Here is a 21,503-nt window from a genome sequence, read left to right as displayed (position 1 = left end):
TTTATTTAGGCCTACATTAGCCTGCTCATAGGCTACTTTTTTTCTTTTCTTTTTTTTTTTTAAAGAGACCCCCACAAAGATGAAATCATAATTCAAACCCTGGCTAGCACTAATGTGCTTTCGTCATCATATGTAACCTTAACTTGTGCAGTGATTGGTGGGAACAAATATACCTCTATTAATAATCTTTAAAGGATTAGTTCACTTTAAAATGAAAATTCTGTCATCATATACTCACCCTCATGTTGTTTCAAACCTGTATGAATTTATTTCTTCTGCTGAACACAAAGGAAGATATGTAGAAGAATGTCAGTAACCAGACAGTTTTTGGGTCCCATTGACTTCCATAGTATATTTTTTTCCTACTATGGAAGTCAATGGGGCCCAAAAACTGTCTGGTTACTGACATTCTTCTAAATATCTTCCTTTCTGTTCAGCAGAAGAAAGAAATTCAAACAGGTTTGAAACAACATGAGGGTGAGTATATGATGACAGAATTTTCATTTTAAAGTGAACTATTCCTTTAAGCTGAAGTGCAATCTAATAATTTCCTCAGTGCATAATTTACAATCCACGGACATATTCTCTAGGGCTGGGTAAAAAATATTGATTTCTCAATTTTAATCAATTCTCATTTTTACGAACTGATATCGATTCTTAAATCCCAAGAATCGATTAGTCATCCTGTTTGCAGTTGATGAATGAATAAAACATTGTAGCGCACATCACATCCAATAAATCACAATAATCTTTATGCTTTGTTACTATTGATCTGAAACAAAAAATCTCAGATTTCAAATTATGATCTTCTCTTCCACCTTAATAATACCAGTTACAGCGCGAAATAAACATGAATGAGCATCTTAAAGTGTGTTAGGAGATAGAGTTGGCTACAACTTATTGAAATCTGTATCATGTCTCATGGAATCGCTCAATCAGTGTTTCAACCGTGGAAAAACGTAAACAATGTCATGCAACGTCACATTTACCTCAGAAAAACCATATCCAGTGACCGTTAGCTCGTTAGTCAGCAAGAAAAATTAACTCTAGAGAGGAGCATTTTGCTAAATATATGCACCATATTATATATTTATTATAATTTGTAATGTTCTGCAATATTTAATGCATGTTTTAATAAATCTGGTAAGTTTTTATGACAGTCACCATTTAAATGTTTATATTGTATAGGCTATAACTTTATTATAATAAAAATAAATAAAAGTGTAATTTAAGTGTTAATATACAAATCAGTTCATTTTTACCTTCAATATTATAGTAGGCTAATGAAGCTTAGTAGGCTACAACTGACTCCCATAGTTTACAGCATTAGTTAGGCTAAGACATTTGTTTTTCTTGAGAAAATGTGCCATGTATTATACCTGATATCCAAAATAATCAATTGAATCGAATCGGAATCAAAATCAAATCGAATTGTGAAATTTGTGTCAATACCCAGCCCTAACATTCTACATCTGTAAATGTTAGAAAGTCAAGCAAATATTTTCATTTTGCGGTCAGAAGTGGACGAGCTTCTGCAGGCTAAACTTCCGTGAAAGAGCACCGAACAGACGGATGCTCGCTGCTGCTGCACTAAATGTTTATTTCAGTAGGAAGACGCCAGAAAAGACGAACAAGTTTCGCTATGATCGATGAAAACAGTATAGAAATGAGTCTGTCGCTTAATCAAACTGTATAAATTGTGTTTGAAGGTTGTGTAAATATGAGAAATACCGTGAACTGCTCTCCTCACCTCAGAAGACTCAACGCTGAATCTCCATGAGGGAAAAAACGGCGCGAGCGGGCGGTGACGTCATCGGCATCCAAACCACGCGCGCACGGGACACCCCCGCAGCCAATGAGGGCCACGCAGATTCACATTCTTCTTCCTCTGCTTCTTCTTCTTCGTCTTCTTGTTTTACGGCGGATCGCAGACTTATAAGTGCATACCGCCACCTATCTTTGAAATGGACCATTTACACTCTACATACAACCTCACAACTCAACTTCAAACACCTGGCTTCAACCATCCCTTTCTCTTCTCTCTCCTCCACCCTCCCAGAGTCTTCATAGAGTTTAGATTCACATATTTACTAGTAGCATTCGATTAGTACTATTTTAGAACTGAAGTGATTCCAGTCCAGTTACTAAATGTAAAAGGAACTTTTTTTTAAATGAAGCACAAAAATAGGAAGAATTATGCTGATAGAGCACATCCTGTATTTTATTGTATTTTAATGACTATTTAACTGATCATGTAGAATAATACATAAACGGACGTATTCAATACATCAAAGGTTGTTAAATACATACATTAGCCTAAATCACTTCATTTGATCACCTAACATGCATATTTTTATTGCCTCAAAACCTCAAAGCCATATATAATATAGGAGAAACTGTGAGCCATGCACTAATGGACTGTTTATGTCATCGTACAGAAAGAAATCTCATGTACTCAGAGCTGTCGGAAGCTGGTTTAATATCCTTTGGTGCAGCATAAATGCAAAGACATGGGGTGCTTCTCATTTCTTATTTGTGCATCCTCGTTTCCTTCCGTTCCTCGCGTCTCAGCCCCGCCCCTGTAGGATGCGAGGGAAGGTTGCAAGGAAAAGACGCGAGGACGGACGGAGGAATCGAATGTAACTTTTTTTAATACAATAGGCTTGCTTGAGATGCGCCTTTCCTCGCCTGAAATCAGGGCCGGCGCTAGCCATTTGGGTGCCCTAAGCACAAATGCTTGGCGGTGCCCCCCCACCCACCAACCCACCAAAGGAATAACAACCATTCAGAATTTCTTAGTTAGGTTCTCTTTACTTTCAAAATAACTGCTGCAAATAAATAATTTTACATTAACAATGGCACCAAACATGAAAAGAAATAAATAATAAAGGTTAAAATTATAAATACCAAATACCACCACAATTACTAAAAACACAGATTTGGAACTGAACAATGTAAACACAGAAAGTTAAAAGTGCAAAGGTCTGATGAGGCACAATATAATAATTCTGTACATAATTTGACAACTCTGTGAATATGAAAATATACAAACACTGAGATTGTGGGGGTTTTTTTTCTTCTAATTGCAGTTTCAAAGTTTTTTTTAAAAAAAAGACTCAACATGCAGGGCTAAAGCCCCGGATCTTTTGCACTACTAGCGACGCCCCTGGACATGCATACACGCATAGGCGTAATTTGCGGGTAGGACATGTCCCCACCACTATTTTCTAAGGTCGATATTGTCCCCACCACTTTTGAAACATCTCGCGGCACGAATGTACCAATACAAACAAACAAAACATCTCCAGTTAACCAGCAGAGCATTCATTTCATTCGTTTTTTAAATAAGAGGCGATCTAGCGCTGAAATGTGTTGTTTTTTTTAAATCAACTGATCAAAGTGCTTGTTGCCGCTGCGATCAGTGGCGCGGATACTATGTTTGTTTCTGGCTCGCGCACAGCCTTCACTCAGACGCGCGCTTCAATCCGTTGTGGAGAGACTCTCTCGTTCGTTCCGGTACAATTAGAAAACAAAAAGCACAAAAAAGTGTCCCTGACTGATATACAACCACTGAAAAACATAATCGGTTTTGATGAGAAAAAAAAAAAAAAAAAACTATATGAGTGCGGATTAGAACTCAGAAGCTCAGACACGCTTGGCAAAAATTCTACCCCTGAACCACTTAAATACACGCTTAACTTCGTCGGATCAACATACAATAGGCCTCATTGAACGACCACTTAAACCTAATATTAACATGCTTTAGACATATTTTATTTGTTATTTATACTAGTAGCCTATTGTGATGATTTTTCACGACCCAGATTTTTTGGTGCCCCCCCAAGCACTTGGTGTCCTACGCGCAGTGCGTGATGTGCGTGTGCGGAGCGCCGGCCCTGCCTGAAATGTACGCGAGAGTAGGCGGCTGCAGTGAGAGGAGAAGTGAAAAAAGCGCAGGCAAGCCGGACAGATCTCTCTTCTCGCAGTGGATCTGACACCTGCGAGATCAAAGATGGATATCGCGCTCGTGCACAGTGTTGCTAATAAACTGGATGTAATTCGAAAGTTCTGTTGCTTTTATATGAAAATAAATAAAATGAACAAGACACCCAAAGTACTTGTTATTTAATTCCATTCCAAATACATGTTTATCAATAATTTCTTCTTTAATACAGACATGTGTGGGGTTTTTTCATAAAAATTAAATTGCATAACCCAAAGAGATTGCACTGTCAGATAGTTTGAGAATATTCACACATAACATATACACATAAAACATGATATTAGAGTTTTAAAATCAAACATTTTAAAAGAGAACAATACATCATAGTTGTTTAAACCAATGAGCATTAAGCTGTGTCGTCAGCAAGTCGTTTCCCATCATGCTTTTGATCAGCGCAGTCGGTGGAAAGCAACTGCGCTCGCCTGCAGAATCCGACATGTCTGCCTTGCAATTTTTGACATACGTCAGCATGACATCAGAGCAAGGCGGACCGCAGTCGGACACATTTCTAACCGACATGCATCTCGCGCTGATCACTGGTGATCGGTTCTGCGCAGATTTTGCTCATCTCAAACAAGCCTATTGGAATACTTGATCACTCAAGCGTCACTTCATCGCGTCATCAGCAGCGCTCAAAGGATCTGCCCTTATGTTGTTGAAGTTTGTTTACTTAAGAAATTCATAATAAATAATAATAAAGCAAGATACCCTGTTAAAATATGTGAGATGTGTGGTTTATATAAACTGCAATGGTAAAGTATAAATTAAAATGATTGTGACCGATGTGAAGGAGGAGGAGAATTTAGACGTGCGTCACGTTTAAGTCGATAAAACTCTTCCGCATAGGATACACCTGTGTATCCTCGCTCATGACTCCTCGGGAAGCATCCTAACTCCTCGATCCTCGACTCCTCGCGGTGCATTTAGAGAATTGAGATGTCCTTCAAGATGGCTGAGCTCGATCGGTTTCCGGGTCATAGGATGGAGGACGTAGGAGAGAGGAGACGAGGAGGGATATTGAGAAGCACCCATGGAAGTAACATACTTTAACTCTTTATTGACAGGTGCAGAGCAGACAACGCATGATTACAGCATCTTCATGACAGACTGACCCGGGAACAACACTTATTCTCTACCCCAGTAAATCAGGAGAAAAGGTACCATGTAAACCCATGCCGCCCTCTACTGGACAACATTGTCTATTACATCTCATTTACTACATCCTCTTTCCCCAGATAACACTAGCTTCAAATAGTTATCTACATTACTCTTTACCATATACCACCTGTTAACACTATTGTACATTTTACCAAGTTTTAATATATATACATAAGAGAACAACACAAAACCATAACATCTGTGCAATTACAATATAAACTAGGGATTTCGGGTGGACTACCTCCGTCCCAGTGAGTTCCAGGACGCATTCTTGCCCTGTGGCTGGGGAACTCACTTCTAACTACTCATAGTCCTTTAAATAACTCGGCGTCTTCTTCTGTCTCATCGACCTCCTTAACTCTAAATTGTCTTTCACCACAGGAGTTTCTGATCTTAACACCTCCTTGGTTGTGACAGAGTGTTACGCTCCACGTGTGTTTTGTTTTGTTTTTACTGATCTGTGCATGTTGTTGGCTGTTGTGCTCATTATCTTCTCTCTGTCTCTAGCTCACTATCTCTGCTCGCAGGTTGCTGTGATTGGCCAAGTTGGACGTCGGTCTTTATTAAGGCGGCGCTTGAGAGCCAATCGGAGGCCGCCCAGCTGGTTTAAAAGGATGGCGTGTTCATTCATGCTTTCTCTCTCGATCGCGAACTGAGCTCTTTGTAGTGGAATGAGTTTTATGTAGCGGACTGAGCTCTTTGTAGCGCAATGAGTTTTCTGTAGTGAATCGAGTTTTTGTGTATGTCTCAGACTCTGCCCGCAGACTGAGTTGTGTGCTATGTGCTATGTTCTTTGTATTGTGTTGTCTACCTTTTCATTTGCTCTGAGGTATTGGGCAACAGCTGATATAGTGGGAAGAGAACACAGGTCAGTATATCGCGATATACACTGCACCCGTAGCAGATGATTGTCTAGACACACTAGGTAAGAAGTTAGCGCCACTTAATGTATCTTCTGTTTTGTTAGGTAGTTCAGTTAGGGTGCCGGATGCACAGAAGATTTCGGTTTATTTTCTACCTTTTTTCTTTGGTTAGATTAGGTTTAGATTAAGGATTGTTTTGTTATATTTTGTTCTTTTCTTTGGCGCCGCTTTTGTTCTTTTCCCATTTATTGTTTGTTTGTTTACATTATCACATTGTACATAGAGCACATTATTATTTTATTATTTTACTGGCTCTAGGCTTCGGCTTTTATGTGAAATAAAAATCCAGTAATTTTTCTCTTTCAAAGATTATCTGTCATATTCTTCCACCTCACTTCACATCCAGCAGTATATTAATATATAAATGTTACGGTACATTCCCTAGACCTTTTAAAGTTCGTAACACAGAGGTTGGGTCCTCTGTCTGCTCCACATTAGTGTCTTTGGAGAGTGTGACACCCTCACTTGATGTCAACTCGTCCCCCTCTTTCATAGATGTTTCCTCCGACACCAAAGTTTCCTCTGAAGGCACAACATTCCTGTTCCTCACTTGATCTATGTGCCGGCGCACGATCTGGCCATTTCCAAGTGCAACAGTACAAGACACCGGTCCCGTCTGTTTCTGAATTTCCCCAGGAATCCAGATAGGACCTGAACCAAAGTTCTTAGTATACACTTGGTCACCTTTAGTCACCGGTCTCTTCTTAACATGTCAATCATGGTAAAATTTTTGCTTCATTTGTTTTTCCTGCACTTGACTTTTAAAATCAGGATGGATGAGATCCAAGGTAGACCTTAGTTTTCTTCCACACAACAGTTCCGCAGGAGATTTCCCAGTAGTCGACTGTGGTGTGATCCTATAACCCAGAACAAGAATGCGTCCTGGAACTCACTGGGACGGAGGTAGTCCACCCCGAAATCCCTAGTTTATATTGTAATTGCACAGATGTTATGGTTTTGTGTTGGTCTCAATGGAATCTCCTGTGCTTTTCTTCATTAGACTTTTGAAAGTTTGCACTGCCCATTCAGCCAGTCCATTACGTAGAAGCTGCATGATACGGTGCTGTGGTGATGTGTTTGAAGTCATTTTGGGTCATGAACTCTTGGAACTCATCACCTGTGAAACAACTACCATTATCCGACACCACTATTTCAGGTATCCCATGTTGGCTAAAACTTTGTCTCAGGCATTGAATGGTTAACAGCAGAGGTAGACTTGTTTAACGGGTACACAGAGCCATTTAGAGTAGGCATCCACTACGATCAAAAACATTCTTCCCAACCATGGACCAGCATAATCAATGTGGATTCTTCTCCATGGCAGATTAGGCACCTCCCACGGATGTAAAGGTGCACAGGGTGGAGAATTTCTATTTTCTTGGCAAGTGGCACAAGTTTTTATCATACTTTCTATTTCTGCGTCCATCTGTGGCCCCCACATGTAACTTCTTGCCAAATCCTTTCATTCGGTTTATTCCCGGGTGATTGACGTGTAATTGTTTCAATAGAGCTGCACGGCCCGGCGGTGGAATCACCACTCGCGCTCCCCACAAAACACAGCCTCCCTGTACACTGAGTTCCTCTCGTTTCTTAGTATATGCTCCAAAAACGGACTCGTCCATTCTCTTTGGCCATCCTCTGAGCACATACTCTCGCACTCAAGCTAAAACTGCATCCTTGTCTGTCCATTTTCTCACTTGTTCTGCTTTGACAAGGGGCACATCATTTTCTTCAAGTAGAAGTACTCTTTCTTCCTCCGCTTGAGTCTCTACTCCTTTCTCTGTTAAAGGCAGTCTGCTAAGTCCATCAGCATTTTGATGTTCCTTGCCAGCTTTATAAACAATGGTGTATTCATATCCACCCAATGTCACAGCCCATCTCTGTATCCGTGGAGATGCCATTTGTGGCACTTCTCTCAGTTCATTAAATAATGCAATCAACGGTTTGTGATCCGTGACAATGGTGAACTGCCTCCCACACAAGTATGTGTGGAACTTCTTCACACCAAAAATAACAGCTAGACCTTCCTTCTCTAATTGAGAGTAATTCTTCTCAGCTGCATTCAGTGTTCGTGACAAAAACCCAATCGGCCACTCTGTGCCGTCCTCCATCCTGTGCGACAACACGGCTCCAACCCCGTATGGGGACGCGTCGCAAGCCAGAATGATCGGTCTTTTTATGTCATAATGCACTAGTATGGCTGACGACTGCAGAAGATCTTTTGACTTCTCGAAGGCTTCTTTTTGTTCTGAACCCCATGTCCATTTGGTCTCCTTCCTCAACAGTGCATGTAATGGTGCTAACAAGGTGGATAGACTAGGCAGGAACTTATGATAATAGTTCAACAGGCCTAAATAAGCCTTCAGCTCACTCGCAGACTGCGGTGTGGGGGCTTCCTGGATCGCTTTAACTTTTCAGGGACTAGTTGCACTGATTTTGTGGCCTAGAAATACCACCTCCTCTCCCAAGAACTCACACTTGCTGCGTTTCAGCCTCAGTCCACTTCTTTTTAGTCGAGACAACACCTCGTCCAGGTTCCTTAGATGCGTAAATGTCATCCAAATAAACTGTGACATGTGGCATGTTTTGCAGAATTCCTTCCATGATGCGTTGGAAGATGGCTGGGCTTGACGCTACTCCAAATGGTAGCCTGCAGTAAGTGTACAATCCTTTGTGTGTATTAATAGTGACATACTTCTTTGCACTGATGTCAAGCATGATCTGCTGATACGCATGACTCATGTCCAGCTTTGAGAATTTCTGCCCTCCATCTAACTGTGCAAACAAATCATCCACCTTCGGAATCGGATATTGTTCCACACTGAATGCTCTGTTAACTGTGAGTTTATAATCCCCACAAATTCGAATTGAGCCATCTGGCTTCCTCACAGGTACAATGGGTGCTGCCCATTCTGAAAACTGTACTGGTTCTATAATTTTCTCTTCCGCCAGTCTTTGCAGCTCTGCTTCCACCAGGGGTTTTACTGCCGAGGGTAAATGTCAAGGCTTATAGAATCGTGGCTGGGCTTCAGGGTTAACATGAATGTTCGCTGTGGTGCCTTTAAGCTGGCCCAGCTCTTCTTTGAACACTTCATTGTGCCAGTCTAAAACATCTGACAATTTTAGAGCTGGAGTTGTTGTTACTTTATTCACCAGCTGTGGCAGCAACCCTAAGTCTCTTAGCCAGCCACGGCCCAACAAATTTGGACCTGCCCCTTCTACTACGACCATCACCAGTTTTTTTTTCTACTTCCTGGCATGTCACTCTTCCTGTGACTTGTCCCAGCACCCCCATCTTCTCACCTGTATATGTCTTCAAGTTCATACTGCATGATCTCCACTCGGGCATGTCTGTTCTTTTCCATAGCTTGGAGTATTGTTCCTTGCTGATGATGGTGACCCCACATCCTGTGTCAACTTCAAACTCCACTTCCACGCCGTTCACCTTTAACTTTTGTGTGATAGGAGCCACTTTAGGTAGGTTTTGTGATACACTGTAAATTGTATTGATGTCACTTGCATCCTCTACATCACTCACTTCCTCTTCTTTGACTAAATGTGACCTCCTACCTTTCTCTTTTTCCTTTCTCTCCACTCTTTGTCCTTTGAACGGTGCTTTCTGTGAACTAGCCCCAGCTTGCTTCGACCTGCATGCTCGTTTTATGTGTCCACGCTTCCCACATTTATGACAGAGTTCATTCACAAGCCAATTATGTAATATCCTTTGGTGCAGCATAAATGCGAAGACATGGAAGTGTAAGGGGGGTACAGTTTTCAGACCCAGGACCAGATATGATGAAAGAAAACCAGGAGTCGTGAAGTTCAATCAAATAAGTAAAAATTTACTGAAGAATAGTTTGCAGTTAAATTGGTAGAGCCAGCGTCAAAGTCTCACGAGGAGGTCGCAAGCCAACTCTACCTTACACAAAATCTTACACCAATTATACCATTTACACTTATAGATAGACAGTAGGGTACAATGACGTTAATCAAGATAATTGTCGTCCGAGTCCCTGAAGGTTCGATGTTGACCTCGGAGGTCGTCGAGAAGGGTCCCGAGATCTGCTGCTACATATCGTCAGACCTGCACAGAATATGCAACGCATACACAAAAGCACAAGAGAAAAACAGTTCTACCAAGGTTGTAGAGAGCCTGAGCTCAGTGTTATCAGGTCAGACTACCCAAAATATACTGATAACACCTTCCCTCCTCAGAAAGAAGTACAGATACTGTCCACCTTATTCTCTAGAGAAATACACATGAAAGAAATACAATTCTGTTAACTAACTGTGAACTAGATCATGTAAGTCACGTCGAAGTTGACCCTTGTAACCTCAACTTGGTCAGCAGAAAACAGACACAGAGCCATCTGATGGGCCTTCAGGCTTGCCCTCTTCTATTAGTTATTAGCTGTTTTCCCAGTACAAAGGGCCTGTTCTCAAGGTCCTCGTCCAGGGCAATAAAGATTAGTCACAGACACCATAATGCACTTAAAAATATATGAGCAGAAATGCTGACAACAAAATAGGATTAAAACCATATATAAATCACTTGTGAATATAGTTAATGATTATAAACTTGATTAGTACATGTTATAGGAATAATGTAAAAACTAAAACAATATATAATATATATTGATATAATGAAGAGGCAAAGGATTCTGACCCCAACTCTTCAGAAGTAACTTACTTTAACTCATTATTGACAGGTGCAGAGCAGACAACGCATGATTACAGCATCTTCATTGCTTGCGCTGTCTCATCTGATAACATTCCTTGTAAATCTTTTACATTTTTGTTTGCCGACTCCATTGCTTGACAGATATTAAGTGCTTTCTCAAAGTTTAAATCCCCTTCTGACAATAGCCGTCTCTCAGACTCCACACAAGAGTCTGTCACGCAAAATTTGCGAAAGCGTTGCCCCGTACTCACAATGTTGTGCTAATTTTTTCAATTCAGCCACATAATCAGCAACAGTCTTTCCATTCTTCCGTGTGCGTGAATTAAACTTAAATCTTTGCACGATTTCACTCGGCTTTAGATTGTAATGGGCTTTGAGCACGTTTATCAACTCCCCATATGTTTTCTCCCGTGCAGTCATAGGACACAGCAAATTTCTCAACAAACTATAAGTGGCTGCACCTACCCCACTTAATAGCACTGCTTTCTTTTTGTTCTTATCTCATTTGCTTGAAAGAAAAATTCCAGCATTTCACTGTATTCCTCCCATACTTGTGTCTCACCGTCAAAAGGGCTCACCATTCCTACCAGCGCTGCCATCGCGTTTATCCACAAACTACTCTTCTCCGCACGTGGACTGTACTCCGTGTACAATTTTCAGCCTGGTTCCTTAGTGCCTTTTATCCTCGTCGCCAATTATGTAATATTGGCGCATATATCAAAAGAGGAAGAAGATGAAGAAGAAGAAGAAGAAGAAGAAGAAGAAGAAGGTGAGGAGAGCAGTTTACCGAGTTTCTCATCTTTACACAACCATCACACACACTTTATATAGTTTTGATTAATAGACAGACTCATTTCTGTATTGTTTTCATCGATCACAGCGATACTTGTGCGTCTTTCCTGGCGTCTTCCTTCTGAAATAAACATTTAGTGCAGCAGCAGCGAGCATGAGGAGAATATGTTGAGTTCATTCAGACCTGAGCGATTCTGTGTTCATTTGTGTGATTGTCTCGATGTTTGTGTGAGAACTGTTACTGAATGTTAAAGTCAAGAGTTATAGTTTGAGATCTGTGAGGGAAATGGATGCTGCCGTTTTATTTTATCTTTAACAAATCAAATGTGTTACTTACTCCATATTAATAAAATACACTGGAACAGAGACGGCTAAATACTTCACATTGAGCTTATGAGTTTGTTAGGATCATTATTAGTTTTGACCTAATAACATTAGTGCAATAAATGTAGTTTCTACAAAATCAAAATTTATTTTAGATATTGACATTATGCTGCTGTAGTTATTTAGATGAGGTGGTTAATTAAGATGCCAAGATTAAGATGCTAAGAATGCCATTAGTGTTTTTATATATATATATATATATGTTTTATCCTTGTCATGTTGTGAGAACCAACAGTATTTTCTTTCAATAGAGCTGTTTTACAGGCTTTTATCATCTATCCTGACTCAAATAATGTGTTTTTAACAGCAAACACTCAGAATAAAGTGAAGCTCAGAAGCTCCTCCCACTGTAATTACATCACCAGTAAAGCTCCTCCCACTGTAATTCTCCAAGAAATGCTGTAGATTCCCATCAGCTGCAAGTGAAGACGAGCATCAGAGCATCAGGAAGAGCTGAAATCTGCAAAGACTGAGTTTATTAAAGAGGACAGTGAGAACATGAGTGATCCAGAACCCTGCAGAATGAAACACACTGAAGATCCTGAAGAACAAAGAGGTTGGTGTTTATTCTTCATTCATTCATGATGCTGAAGAACATTCATGTTAGAAACATTCAAGCACTTCATCACTTTTAGATAAACAGTTAAACTATGAAATGGGTAAAAATCGTTTCGTATGTCATAAATAACAGAAGTTCCCATTCGAATGGGAGCTCGTACTGATCCTCTAGTCTAGTGCAGTGGTTCTCAAAGTGTTTAATTTATGTGATATTGTGTTATAGATTCTCTCCAACGATTCTGTATCGATTAAGATAATTTCAGATTTATGTCTGAGTTTAGTTTTAAACACAGATACGTGATGACGCGTCTGCTTTATAAACAACCGTATTCTGTTTGTTTCTAATTCCTCTGTCTCTCTCTCACACACGAAAGCACTCGAACCTTACGAGAAATAATCTTTAATAAAGTTCGGAAAAGTTGAAGCGAATTACAAGGACATTCACGGGCTTCATTGCACAAGATATGAGAGACGCGCGGTCTGCGTGATGTTATTTTTGTAGTGCGCGGTCTCGCACGCAGTATTTTACTTACAGATGTTCTACGAAGACATATGTCTTGGAATGCAGTTGGCTTGTATATTAATTGAAAATCACCGACAGAAGCTGCTTTCAATTTCAAATACTCACGTGCGCTTTGCGAAGAGCGTTTGAGCATGCGGCTGTGAACGACTCTGTCTACGTGGTTAAATGTTTGCATCTCAAAATGCTTTTATGACGCGAAATTAATGTGACACAGTCAGTTATTAAACAGACAAACCACATCTTATAATTTCAAAAGAGATGAAAACGTTCAGACAGCCCACTCTCAAATACTGAAAGCACTCTTTGTTTATTTATTGGTTTGTTGCCTCAGGGCAACGATGTGCTATGAGGGTACTAAAACTCAAAGGTTTTCTACATAGGTGGAATAGGGAAAACAAGCAATATGTGCAATAGAAAAAGATTTATTTTGACAAACATCAATCACAAATGGTTTCAACCAATCACAAACATCAAACAATCAACAACAAAAAAACTACTAGGCCTACTACTAATTACAACACCCCATAACACAGGGTTTCTCAAACTCGGTCCTGGAGGGCCATTGTCCTGCACAGTTTAGCTCCAACCCTGATCAAACGCACCTAGCTGTGAGTTTCTAGTGATCCTGAAGACACTGATTAGCTTGCTCAGGTGTGTTTGATCAGGGTTGGAGCTAAACTCTGCAGGACAATGGCCCTCCAGGACCGAGTTTGAGAAACCCTGCCATAACACCTCATGTATAAATGTTCATATTCATATAAACATTTACACCAAACAAACACTACACATACTCTTTCTTTCTCTCTCTCTCTCTCTCTCTCTCTCTCTCTCACACTCACACTCACACTCACTCACACACACACACACACACACACACACACACACACACACACACACACACACACACACACACACACACACACACATTACTTTGCTGACTGACCCCTGACCTCCTAACTGTCTCTCAAACCTGATTCAGGGATCCACTCTTCCTGACTCTCCTCAAGCTCACTGTCCTCACTCTCAGAAGGAATGACCCTAACCATGTTCCTTTCACCCGTAAAATGTTCGTGTCCATTTCCTGCAAATATCAGTAGATCGCAAAAACATTGACTATTGATGCGTTCAAGTCATTGATTTTAATTACGAGTTGAATGCACATGAATGTCACCACAAAGTCGTAATTACGAGTGGGAAGCAATGGCGGAAGAAAATAGTTTTCAATCATGATAAATTTAATTCTGAATTCCGACAGTACAATTTAGTTTGTGTACATATTATGTGTACTGTTAATGAAGAAGAGAGATAAAGTTTGCCAGAAAACACTACTCATTTAGCCAGTTTATGAGCTGATGGGCATGAGTGACCAAACTACATTTTCCATCATTCTCTGTGGCAGTATAATAATAATAATAATAATAACAACAACAATAATAATGAAACATAATTTATGACACATAATGCACATTCTTTGAGTTTTCCGAACTTGTAAAAACAAACTTCCCAGGAGAACTTGAATGCACCATATGGTCCTCCTGACCTAACCCTATGATATTGCCTGAACAAAAGTGGTCTAACTGCACAGTCTTGCCCTGAGGCAATGAACAAAAAAACACAGTTTTAGCATATAAATAAAAGCAAAATAAATCTTTAAACAATCAAACATACTTATTTACATACTGATGCACATGCATATATTTTTTAATATAAAGGTATTTTAACTTAAACATGTTAAAAAGTGATATTTATCTTACTAATTGGTGACACTGTGTACCATGTGACTTTGCTTCATGAAAGGACTGCTCCACCCCCAAACAAAAGGTCACACCCACTTCAGCCCCTCATTTCACTGAGGATGTCAGGGGATATTATATATTTAAAAATATATATAAAAAAAATTAAAGGGGCGGTGTGAGGACCAAAAAGGTAGTTTGTTGCCTGAGGGCAACACCATGCCATAGAGGATTAAGTTTTATTAACAAGATCAATTAAAGAAAAAAAATTTGATCGGCTCATGAGGTGCCTAAAGATTCCCTTCCCTATTTTACAATGATTTATTGCTTGTTTTTGTTGAATAATAGAAAAGATAAAGAGCTTAAAAAATAATTGCATATTAAATCGCAATCGCAATATTGGTAAAAAAAATCGCAATTAGATTATTTTCCAAAATTGTCCAGCCCTACAGCCCACCGTTTTCTCCTGACTATGAGTCGTGTTTTCTTTATCATCTGAAAAAAATGCTATTTATTCAAAAGTGACTTATATAATGCATTTAATGCCAAATAATAAAAAAGTAGACACTTAAAGGTTCCTTTAGATAGATAGATTATATATCTATATTTCTCAAGTCTGTGTGTTAGTAGTTTATTCGCTGTGTTTTGGTTGATTTTGGGGCACATGCGCCAGAAAGGAGACAGAGACGGCAGAACCCGCATCCTGTTGTTTTCTTTATTTTTAAAAGGCATGACATTTTGTAGTCATTTTTAATGTATACACAAATAAAAAAGACACTTTATCCGTTTTGTAAGATGTACTCTTATCTGTATGACCATAAATAAGATTTTTCATTTGTTTCCACTGCTGAGGAGTGTTCATGCAAGAGTCTCACATGCACGTCTGTTCTAGCACCGCTAATTTTGACATCGCAGCCTGGTCATTATCAAAATAAAATACAGTCAACCAAACTTAATAGTTAATAGAACTTAATAAATAGTTCTGCTTAATGCCATGCCAATCATTATACTGTTGACTTGCTGTTATTCCAATTTAACATTGATTGAATATGGATTCCCAGGATGAGATTAACATTATTACAATGGATTCCTATTTAACACAGATTTACTGCATGTTTTTTCCCCGCTAATTACAGTGGATATAAGCACAACACAATTTAACAACACAAGCACCTATTAAACAAATTACTATTATTATTGTTGTAAAAATGTAGGCTAGGCTATATTTGTGTACCTCGAATGTGTATAAATTTTGGAATTTAGCATCTATGCAAAATAATCCTTGAAACATTTCTCATTTAAGGCCATTCCTGTTTGGAATATGTGATTTGTTTTGATGCGATGTGAACAATAATCATATACAGTACATTCTGCATTTCCATTTTGAATGTAGATTAGTGGTCGACCGATATTGTTTTTTTGATGGCCAATGCCGATATCTTAGAGAGCAGGGTGGCCGATGGCCGAAATAAAGCCGATAGTTTATATATATATATATATATATATATATATATATATATATTATACTTTATATTTATTTAATCAATATTTAATCAATTAGAAATAAATTAGAAAACAAATCCTTAAAATAAACATGCTTATACTTTAGATGGCAACTTCTTGAATCTGCAATCCTATAAGAGATGTGACGGTGATATTTATTCTCCCACCGGTTAATCGACTTGTGACAACACCGGTGATGTCGGTTTTATCGGGTGTGCACTTCACTTTCACTTTTAAATTAGCATCAATTCATCCTTCGCAGGGAGTTTGATTGACATGCGATCTGAGTCTGACCAATCAAAAATCCACCATTTTTGTCCGACAAAGCAGTCAGCAGTGTTGGGAAGGATACTTTCAAAACGTATTTCGTTACAGAATACAGAATACATGCCCCAAAATGTAATTTGTAACAATCTGAGTAACGTATTCTGAATACTTGGATTACTTCGACACTGAATTGCATTTTATAAGTGTAGGAATGCAGTGCGGTGATGCGGTGGTGACGCGTTCATGTAACATGTAAGGGTGGCGCTGCCAATAAAGCACCTAAAAGCTGTCACAAAGAACCGGCAAAAGTAATGATTATGAATGTCAAATATAGCAAGAAGATATTTTAATTGTTTATTAATAAACAAGTGTTTTCTGTGTCAGTGTCGGCTGCATAGACGAAGTTGACGATGCTGACTCGCAGTAGCCTATAGTGAACGCGCCAAAGAGAAATGACCGTAGATGATATGTCTGGATGAACTTAAGAGGTATGATTTTGATAATGAAATTGATCCGGATATGTATTATTATAACAATCTTGACATAAATTGTAATTATTACACAGTACAAGAATTTAACAAGAGTGTGGAAATGTATGGTGCTCTGTCCGTCATACATTTCAATAGCAGAAGTCTATGTAAAAATTACTCCGCTATCAAAGAATTTCTTAAGTCTTTCAAAAAATTTACTATAATAGCTATATCAGAGACTTGGCTTGATGATGGCAAAGTGGGTGACGTGGGTCTTGAGGGATATGAGTTGTATACCACCAATAGGAACAACAAAAAGGGCGGAGGAGTTGCTTTGTATATAGATCAATCATTAAGAAGTAAAATTGTAAATGTTTCATACAGCATAGACAATGTTCTGGACTGTGTAACAGTGGAAATTGAAGTAGAACACTTCAGAAACATAATTATTAGCTGTGTGTACAGACCACCAGGAACAAGTGTCAACATTTAATGAAAAAATTGCAGATTTGCTTAACAACATGACCACTGACAAAGTACAAATTTTGTGTGGAGACTTCAACATTGATATACTTAATCAACGTGTCTTCAAAGGTACTTCTGAGTTTATAAATATAATGTACAGCAATCATCTATGTCCACTCATTGATAAGCCAAGCAGAATTACAACAGAAACAGCAACACTAATAGATCATATTTTTACTAACAGATTTAAGGAATAAGTTGTTGGGGGCTTATTTATTAGGGATTGTAACAGAGACAGGGGTGCCACAAAGAGGCCCCAACAGCAGCAGCACCACTGCTCTGAATGTACCGGCAGATGGAGGCGAAAAAATGAAGTGACGTGATGATGAGGTCAAAAGTTCAGTGTTTTAATCCAATAGGTGCAACTGGTATTTACAGTGAAAATCCAAAGAAGAGAGAAAAAAAAAAAAACTAATCAAACAAAAATAAATAAAATAAACTGTTTAAAGTTATCTGCACACAAAATTTGGCTATACCAGTAAATCGGCCCAAAAACAGAGCAATAACTCCCAAACACTCACTCTACGAGCTTCCTAACCACACTGAGGTGCCTTCTTAAAAAGCCCCTCCTACTTGGACCAAACCATTTGGTAATTAAAGATAATAAAAGACATTTAAAGAAGACAAATCAAAATAGATTTAACAGTAACAAAGAGATAAACAGTTTGAATAATATAAAAATATATAAACATTGAAAACAAAACAACTCAATTAATTATTAATGTTGAACAACGTTTATCAAAGAATCAAACAGAACTCCGATCTCCCCCTCACACATGACAACAATTAACTGTGCCTATTGGCGGGAAAGAGACATTCAAAATGGTGGCAGTTCCTGTGACCGGGTTTCGTCTGTTTGGTAAAGTAAAATGTTCCTGTACGTAAGTATGACAATTTATTATTATGTAAGAGGTTAATTGAAATCAATAAACATATAACATGGTTACCGGTCTTGTTTGAGTTCTTTACAATATATAAATCAACAACGAGAAATGAATAACTCAGTAAATGAAAAAAGGGCATGGTGAAGACAGGTACAACACGAAACAATACACAATCAGTGACACACATATATCTGCGTTAACTGGTGTAAAACTATGCGCAAAACAGATAGTGTGTTAAGATGTTAGTGTGAAAGTGTCTGTATGCATTTTCTCAGTCCAGTGTCATACTAAGAGTCTTCTCCAAAATAAGAGTGAGTCTCTAGTCACAGATCCTCACTGTGACAGGGATGTTAGTGATCATTTGCCAGTGTTTGCAATATTTCCACTTTTTTTTTACACAAAAAAAGAAATCCCAGACCATTAATAAATTTATAAAAAGGTGTACGGCAAAAAATATTGAAGAATTCCAAAAGGAACTTAGTAATCAAAACTGGTGTGATGTTTACGCAGAAAGTGATGCAAATGTGGCATATGATACTTTCCTGTTCCTGCGGTTTAATATCAATTGCCCCATGAAGATGATTCATAACCAAGAAAATAAATCAGTAAAAAAGCCATGGATAACTAAAGGCATTGAAAATGCATGCAAAAAGAAGAATACACTATATGCGAAATTTGTTAAAAACAGGACTATTGAGTCAGAAGAAAAATACAAAAAATATAAAAATAAATTGGTAAGTATTATCCGAAATGGTAAAAAGCAATATTTTTACACCCTCTTAAAACAACAAAAGCAAAATATGCAAGGAACTTGGAAAGTACTAAACAAAATTATTAAAAAAACAATTAACAAACGAGAGTGTCCAAGTTATTTCATAAATGACAATGAAGTCCTTATTAGAAATCCAAAGGAGATAGCAAACGAATTCAGTGATTATTTTGTTAATGTTGGTTTCAATCTGGCAAAAGGAATTACTGATTCAAAAAGTAAAAATATAAAGAGTTGTGAATATATCAGTAGGAACTCTTCCTCCATGTATGTGTCTGACATTACCAAAAATGAAATATTGGAGATTGTGAATGGTTTTAAAAATAAAAGGTCAACCGATTGGACGGATATTGATATGAAACTAGTTAAAAATATAATCCATTTAACATTAGAACCCTTGACTTATATCTTCAATTTGTTCTTTAATTCTGGCTTGTTTCCAGATCAGATGAAAACTGCAAAAATTATTCCAATTTATAAGAGTGGTGATAGTCATGTATACTCAAATTATAGACCAATTTCATTATTATCCCAATTTTCAAAAATACTGGAAAAACTTTTTCTTAAAGAGGCTTGATAGTTTCATAGAAAAATGCATGATATTAAGTGACGGTCAATATGGATTCAGGAGTGGTCGATCGACTTCATTGGCAGTTATTAAATTAGTTGATTATATAGCTTCTGCATTAGACAAAAAGCATTTTACTTTGGGTGTTTTTGTCGACCTCAAAAAAGCCTTCGATACCATAGATCATAAATTGTTAATGAATAAACTAGAGCAGTATGGTTTTAGAGGCCGTGCTTATTCATGGTTAGAAAGCTATCTTGACAATAGATACCAGTATGTACATTTTGATAATCATCAATCAGAAATGCGTAAAGTAACTTGTGGGGTGCCCCAGGGTTCTTTGATTGGTCCTAAGTTGTTTATTTTATATATTAATGACATCTGTAAGGTATCCGATTTGTTAAAATGTGTTCTATTCGCAGATGACACAACACTGAATGTATCTGGGGATAATCTTCACCAACTAATTACTGATGTGACTAGAGAACTATCCAGAATCAAGCAATGGTTTGACCGATATAAAATATCTTTTAATTTAAGTAAAACCAAATATATTATATTCAGTAATCGACAAATTAAAACCAGCATGAGCTTAAAGATTGATGATGTGGTACTAGAAAGGGTGTATGAAAATAAATTTCTTGGAATAATATTAGACCATAAATTATCCTGGAAACCTCACATCGCTCATGTTCAATCAAAACTGTCCAAAACAATAGCTATATTACATAAAACCAAGTATTTTCTAAATACTCCCTCTCTGTATATTCTGTATTGTTCTCTTATTGTTCCATACTTTTCTTACTGTGTTGAAATATGGGGGCATGCTTACACCACAAACACAAAACCTATCTTTATCTTACAAAAAAAAGCCATAAGGATAGTCAATCATTCACCGTATAATGAACCGACAAACTCAATATTCTGCAAATTCAAAGCACTAAAATTTCACGATCTAGTCAGTCTGAATACTGTTGTCTTTATGTTTAAAGTCAATAGGAAAATATTGCCTGAAAATATACTATGTTTGTTGAAAATAGGGAACAGAAATATAACCTAAGAGGAGAGAACATGTTTAAAAAACAAATGGTCAGAACAAACTTTAAAATGAACACCATTTCGGTAAAAGGGGTCGACTAGTGGAATGGTCTCACCGATGATCTTAAGAGGAGCAATTCCATTCATTATTTTAAAAAGCAGCTTAAAATCTTAATTTTTGACAAATATAATGGATGCTTAAGAAAAATTGTCTAAGATAAGTTTATGTATAATTGTTGTGCATAAATTGAAACAACACAAGCAATGAATATGTATATATGTATATATATATGTATGTATGTATGTATATGTTTATGCATGTATATTGTTTGTGCTTAAATTTTGATGGGTAGATGTTGTTTTATAAATAGGGTAGGCGTAATAAGCCATGGCTTCAGCCTACACCTTTTCGGTTACTATCTTTGTTTGTAATGAATTTTCTGTACATATATTCTGTCCTATGTTTTTAGTAACCGAATAAACCTTCATTCATTCATTCATTCATTCATTCATTCATTCAAATGCACATTTCATACGGATTACATAAGCAGATAGCAGTCTGTATTCTTTCGTTTTGAATTGTTCTGTTTAAAAGTAGACATGCCTGTGAGGCAAGTATAACCTTGTACACTAAGTTTCGGTTCATTTTTGAGATGAACTCCAGTTCATGCGCCAGCACCTCCATGTCCTGATTATCTCTTGTCTACTATATACTACTATATAC

At 37.9% G+C, this 21,503-nt stretch overlaps 1 protein-coding gene across 1 annotated transcript in view; it reads right to left on the bottom strand.

The window, feature by feature from the left end:
- The window catches only part of LOC311076692 (uncharacterized protein), a 29,268-nt gene extending 27,361 nt beyond the window's left edge, over positions 1-1,907 (bottom strand). The window contains exon 1 of the mRNA XM_084105078.1: positions 1,751-1,907. The gene's annotated coding sequence lies outside the window, so the exon portion shown is untranslated. The remainder of the gene's footprint in view (positions 1-1,750) is intronic.
- Positions 1,908-21,503: the final 19,596 nt, after the last annotated feature.

The sequence above is a fragment of the Abramis brama genome (assembly GCF_963993115.1).
Source record: "Abramis brama genome assembly, chromosome: 1".
Lineage (NCBI taxonomy): Eukaryota > Metazoa > Chordata > Actinopteri > Cypriniformes > Leuciscidae > Abramis > Abramis brama.
Note: the sequence above shows the minus strand (reverse complement) of the source record. Positions and strands in the feature narration are given on the sequence as shown.